At 38.4% G+C, this 7,500-nt stretch overlaps 1 protein-coding gene across 1 annotated transcript in view; it reads left to right on the top strand.

Moving 5' to 3' along the window:
- Nucleotides 1-7,500, top strand: part of tnni1c (troponin I, skeletal, slow c) — a 14,487-nt gene that overhangs the window by 3,910 nt on the left and 3,077 nt on the right. The gene's annotated exons all lie outside the window — the stretch shown is intronic.

Here is a 7,500-nt window from a genome sequence, read left to right as displayed (position 1 = left end):
TATCTCACACAGCACTGTCTGATATTATCTCACACAGCACTGTCTGATATTATCTCACACAGCACTGTCTGATATAATCTCACACAGCACTGTCTGATATTATCTCACACAGCACTGTCTGATATTATCTCACATAGCACTGTCTGATATAATCTCACACAGCACTGTCTGATATTATCTCATATACAGCACTGTCTGATATTATCTCACACAGCACTGTCTGATATAATCTCACACAGCACTGTCTGATATTATCTCACACAGCACTGTCTGATATAATCTCACACAGCACTGTCTGATATTATCTCATATACAGCACTGTCTGATATTATCTCACACAGCACTGTCTGATATTATCTCATCTCACACAGCACTGTCTGATATTATCTCATCTCACACAGCACTGTCTGATATTATCTCACACAGCACTGTCTGATATTATCTCACACAGCACTTTCTGATATTATCTCATATACAGCACTGTCTGATATAATCTCACACAGCACTGTCTGATATTATCTCACACAGCACTGTCTGATATAATCTCATCTCACACAGCACTGTCTGATACAATCTCATCTCACACAGCACTGTCTGATATTATCTCACACAGCACTGTCTGATATTATCTCATATACAGCACTTTCTGATATTATCTCATCTCACACAGCACTGTCTGATATAATCTCACACAGCACTGTCTGATATTATCTCACACAGCACTGTCTGATATTATCTCACACAGCACTGTCTGATATTATCTCATATACAGCACTTTCTGATATTATCTCATCTCACACAGCACTGTCTGATATAATCTCACACAGCACTGTCTGATATTATCTCATCTCACACAGCACTGTCTGATATTATCTCACACAGCACTGTCTGATATTATCTCATCTCACACAGCACTGTCTGATATAATCTCACACAGCACTGTCTGATATTATCTCATATACAGCACTGTCTGATATTATCTCATATACAGCACTGTCTGATATTATCTCACACAGCACTGTCTGATATAATCTCACACAGCACTGTCTGATATTATCTCATATACAGCACTGTCTGATATTATCTCACACAGCACTGTCTGATATTATCTCACACAGCACTGTCTGATATTATCTCATCTCACACAGTACTGTCTGATATAATCTCACACAGCACTGTCTGATATTATCTCATATACAGCACTGTCTGATATTATCTCATATACAGCACTGTCTGATATTATCTCATCTCACACAGCACTGTCTGATATTATCTCACACAGCACTGTCTGATATTATCTCACACAGCACTGTCTGATATTATCTCACACAGCACTGTCTGATATTATCTCACTGTCTGATATAATCTCATATACAGCACTGTCTGATATAATCTCACACAGCACTGTCTGATATAATCCCACACAGCACTGTCTGATATTATCTCACACAGCACTGTCTGATATTATCTCACACAGCACTGCCTGATATTATCTCACACAGCACTGTCTGATATTATCTCACACAGCACTGTCTGATATTATCTCACACAGCACTGTCTGATATTATCTCATCTCACACAGCACTGTCTGATATAATCTCACACAGCACTGTCTGATATTATCTCATATACAGCACTGTCTGATATTATCTCATATACAGCACTGTCTGATATTATCTCATATACAGCACTGTCTGATATTATCTCACACAGCACTGTCTGATATTATCTCACACAGCACTGTCTGATATTATCTCACTGTCTGATATAATCTCATATACAGCACTGTCTGATATAATCTCACACAGCACTGTCTGATATTATCTCACACAGCACTGTCTGATATTATCTCACTGTCTGATATTATCTCATATACAGCACTGTCTGATATAATCTCACACAGCACTGTCTGATATAATCCCACACAGCACTGTCTGATATTATCTCACACAGCACTGTCTGATATTATCTCACACAGCACTGTCTGATATTATCTCACACAGCACTGTCTGATATTATCTCACACAGCACTGTCTGATATTATCTCATCTCACCTCACACAGCACTGTCTGATATAATCTCACACAGCACTGTCTGATATTATCTCACACAGCACTGTCTGATATTATCTCACACAGCACTGTCTGATATTATCTCACACAGCACTGTCTGATATTATCTCACACAGCACTGTCTGATATTATCTCACACAGCACTGTCTGATATTATCTCATATACAGCACTGTCTGATATTATCTCATATACAGCACTGTCTGATATAATCTCATATACAGCACTGTCTGATATAATCTCATATACAGCACTGTCTGATATTATCTCATATACAGCACTGTCTGATATTATCTCACACAGCACTGTCTGATATTATCTCACACAGCACTGTCTGATATTATCTCACACAGCACTGTCTGATATTATCTCATATACAGCACTGTCTGATATTATCTCACACAGCACTGTCTGATATTATCTCACACAGCACTGTCTGATATTATCTCATATACAGCACTGTCTGATATTATCTCACACAGCACTGTCTGATATTATCTCATCTCACACAGCACTGTCTGATATTATCTCATCTCACACAGCACTGTCTGATATTATCTCACACAGCACTGTCTGATATTATCTCACACAGCACTTTCTGATATTATCTCATATACAGCACTGTCTGATATAATCTCACACAGCACTGTCTGATATTATCTCACACAGCACTGTCTGATATAATCTCATCTCACACAGCACTGTCTGATACAATCTCATCTCACACAGCACTGTCTGATATTATCTCACACAGCACTGTCTGATATTATCTCATATACAGCACTTTCTGATATTATCTCATCTCACACAGCACTGTCTGATATAATCTCACACAGCACTGTCTGATATTATCTCACACAGCACTGTCTGATATTATCTCACACAGCACTGTCTGATATTATCTCATATACAGCACTTTCTGATATTATCTCATCTCACACAGCACTGTCTGATATAATCTCACACAGCACTGTCTGATATTATCTCATCTCACACAGCACTGTCTGATATTATCTCACACAGCACTGTCTGATATTATCTCATCTCACACAGCACTGTCTGATATAATCTCACACAGCACTGTCTGATATTATCTCATATACAGCACTGTCTGATATTATCTCATATACAGCACTGTCTGATATTATCTCACACAGCACTGTCTGATATAATCTCACACAGCACTGTCTGATATTATCTCATATACAGCACTGTCTGATATTATCTCACACAGCACTGTCTGATATTATCTCACACAGCACTGTCTGATATTATCTCATCTCACACAGTACTGTCTGATATAATCTCACACAGCACTGTCTGATATTATCTCATATACAGCACTGTCTGATATTATCTCATATACAGCACTGTCTGATATTATCTCATCTCACACAGCACTGTCTGATATTATCTCACACAGCACTGTCTGATATTATCTCACACAGCACTGTCTGATATTATCTCACACAGCACTGTCTGATATTATCTCACTGTCTGATATAATCTCATATACAGCACTGTCTGATATAATCTCACACAGCACTGTCTGATATAATCCCACACAGCACTGTCTGATATTATCTCACACAGCACTGTCTGATATTATCTCACACAGCACTGCCTGATATTATCTCACACAGCACTGTCTGATATTATCTCACACAGCACTGTCTGATATTATCTCACACAGCACTGTCTGATATTATCTCATCTCACACAGCACTGTCTGATATAATCTCACACAGCACTGTCTGATATTATCTCATATACAGCACTGTCTGATATTATCTCATATACAGCACTGTCTGATATTATCTCATATACAGCACTGTCTGATATTATCTCACACAGCACTGTCTGATATTATCTCACACAGCACTGTCTGATATTATCTCACTGTCTGATATAATCTCATATACAGCACTGTCTGATATAATCTCACACAGCACTGTCTGATATTATCTCACACAGCACTGTCTGATATTATCTCACTGTCTGATATTATCTCATATACAGCACTGTCTGATATAATCTCACACAGCACTGTCTGATATAATCCCACACAGCACTGTCTGATATTATCTCACACAGCACTGTCTGATATTATCTCACACAGCACTGTCTGATATTATCTCACACAGCACTGTCTGATATTATCTCACACAGCACTGTCTGATATTATCTCATCTCACCTCACACAGCACTGTCTGATATAATCTCACACAGCACTGTCTGATATTATCTCACACAGCACTGTCTGATATTATCTCACACAGCACTGTCTGATATTATCTCACACAGCACTGTCTGATATTATCTCACACAGCACTGTCTGATATTATCTCACACAGCACTGTCTGATATTATCTCATATACAGCACTGTCTGATATTATCTCATATACAGCACTGTCTGATATAATCTCATATACAGCACTGTCTGATATAATCTCATATACAGCACTGTCTGATATTATCTCATATACAGCACTGTCTGATATTATCTCACACAGCACTGTCTGATATTATCTCACACAGCACTGTCTGATATTATCTCACACAGCACTGTCTGATATTATCTCATATACAGCACTGTCTGATATTATCTCACACAGCACTGTCTGATATTATCTCACACAGCACTGTCTGATATTATCTCATATACAGCACTGTCTGATATTATCTCACACAGCACTGTCTGATATTATCTCATCTCACACAGCACTGTCTGATATTATCTCATCTCACACAGCACTGTCTGATATTATCTCACACAGCACTGTCTGATATTATCTCACACAGCACTTTCTGATATTATCTCATATACAGCACTGTCTGATATAATCTCACACAGCACTGTCTGATATTATCTCACACAGCACTGTCTGATATAATCTCATCTCACACAGCACTGTCTGATACAATCTCATCTCACACAGCACTGTCTGATATTATCTCACACAGCACTGTCTGATATTATCTCATATACAGCACTTTCTGATATTATCTCATCTCACACAGCACTGTCTGATATAATCTCACACAGCACTGTCTGATATTATCTCACACAGCACTGTCTGATATTATCTCACACAGCACTGTCTGATATTATCTCATATACAGCACTTTCTGATATTATCTCATCTCACACAGCACTGTCTGATATAATCTCACACAGCACTGTCTGATATTATCTCATCTCACACAGCACTGTCTGATATTATCTCACACAGCACTGTCTGATATTATCTCATCTCACACAGCACTGTCTGATATAATCTCACACAGCACTGTCTGATATTATCTCATATACAGCACTGTCTGATATTATCTCATATACAGCACTGTCTGATATTATCTCACACAGCACTGTCTGATATAATCTCACACAGCACTGTCTGATATTATCTCATATACAGCACTGTCTGATATTATCTCACACAGCACTGTCTGATATTATCTCACACAGCACTGTCTGATATTATCTCATCTCACACAGTACTGTCTGATATAATCTCACACAGCACTGTCTGATATTATCTCATATACAGCACTGTCTGATATTATCTCATATACAGCACTGTCTGATATTATCTCATCTCACACAGCACTGTCTGATATTATCTCACACAGCACTGTCTGATATTATCTCACACAGCACTGTCTGATATTATCTCACACAGCACTGTCTGATATTATCTCACTGTCTGATATAATCTCATATACAGCACTGTCTGATATAATCTCACACAGCACTGTCTGATATAATCCCACACAGCACTGTCTGATATTATCTCACACAGCACTGTCTGATATTATCTCACACAGCACTGCCTGATATTATCTCACACAGCACTGTCTGATATTATCTCACACAGCACTGTCTGATATTATCTCACACAGCACTGTCTGATATTATCTCATCTCACACAGCACTGTCTGATATAATCTCACACAGCACTGTCTGATATTATCTCATATACAGCACTGTCTGATATTATCTCATATACAGCACTGTCTGATATTATCTCATATACAGCACTGTCTGATATTATCTCACACAGCACTGTCTGATATTATCTCACACAGCACTGTCTGATATTATCTCACTGTCTGATATAATCTCATATACAGCACTGTCTGATATAATCTCACACAGCACTGTCTGATATTATCTCACACAGCACTGTCTGATATTATCTCACTGTCTGATATTATCTCATATACAGCACTGTCTGATATAATCTCACACAGCACTGTCTGATATAATCCCACACAGCACTGTCTGATATTATCTCACACAGCACTGTCTGATATTATCTCACACAGCACTGTCTGATATTATCTCACACAGCACTGTCTGATATTATCTCACACAGCACTGTCTGATATTATCTCATCTCACCTCACACAGCACTGTCTGATATAATCTCACACAGCACTGTCTGATATTATCTCACACAGCACTGTCTGATATTATCTCACACAGCACTGTCTGATATTATCTCACACAGCACTGTCTGATATTATCTCACACAGCACTGTCTGATATTATCTCACACAGCACTGTCTGATATTATCTCATATACAGCACTGTCTGATATTATCTCATATACAGCACTGTCTGATATAATCTCATATACAGCACTGTCTGATATAATCTCATATACAGCACTGTCTGATATTATCTCATATACAGCACTGTCTGATATTATCTCACACAGCACTGTCTGATATTATCTCACACAGCACTGTCTGATATTATCTCACACAGCACTGTCTGATATTATCTCATATACAGCACTGTCTGATATTATCTCACACAGCACTGTCTGATATTATCTCACACAGCACTGTCTGATATTATCTCATCTCACACAGCACTGTCTGATATTATCTCACACAGCACTGTCTGATATTATCTCACACAGCACTGTCTGATATTATCTCACACAGCACTGTCTGATATTATCTCATCTCACACAGCACTGTCTGATATAATCTCACACAGCACTGTCTGATATTATCTCATATACAGCACTGTCTGATATTATCTCATATACAGCACTGTCTGATATTATCTCACACAGCACTGTCTGATATAATCTCATCTCACACAGCACTGTCTGATATTATCTCACACAGCACTGTCTGATATTATCTCACACAGCACTGTCTGATATTATCTCACACAGCACTGGCACAGACTTACAGCAGCTCTCCCTGAGTACATAGACACATGGACACAAAGACAGACAGACACACAGACAGATAGATACACAGACAGACAGGCAGACCTACAGACGGACATATAGACAGACAGATAAATAGGTAGATAGAGCGACAGATGTATATAAGACCATTGATGGATTGTGTGAGTGGTGATGTGTTCACACTGTGACTGGCTGCACGGTTTTTTTTTTTTCATT

This window comes from Chanos chanos, chromosome 13, assembly GCF_902362185.1.
Source record: "Chanos chanos chromosome 13, fChaCha1.1, whole genome shotgun sequence".
Taxonomy (NCBI): Eukaryota; Metazoa; Chordata; class Actinopteri; order Gonorynchiformes; family Chanidae; genus Chanos; species Chanos chanos.
This window is presented reverse-complemented; position numbering and strand designations above follow the sequence as displayed.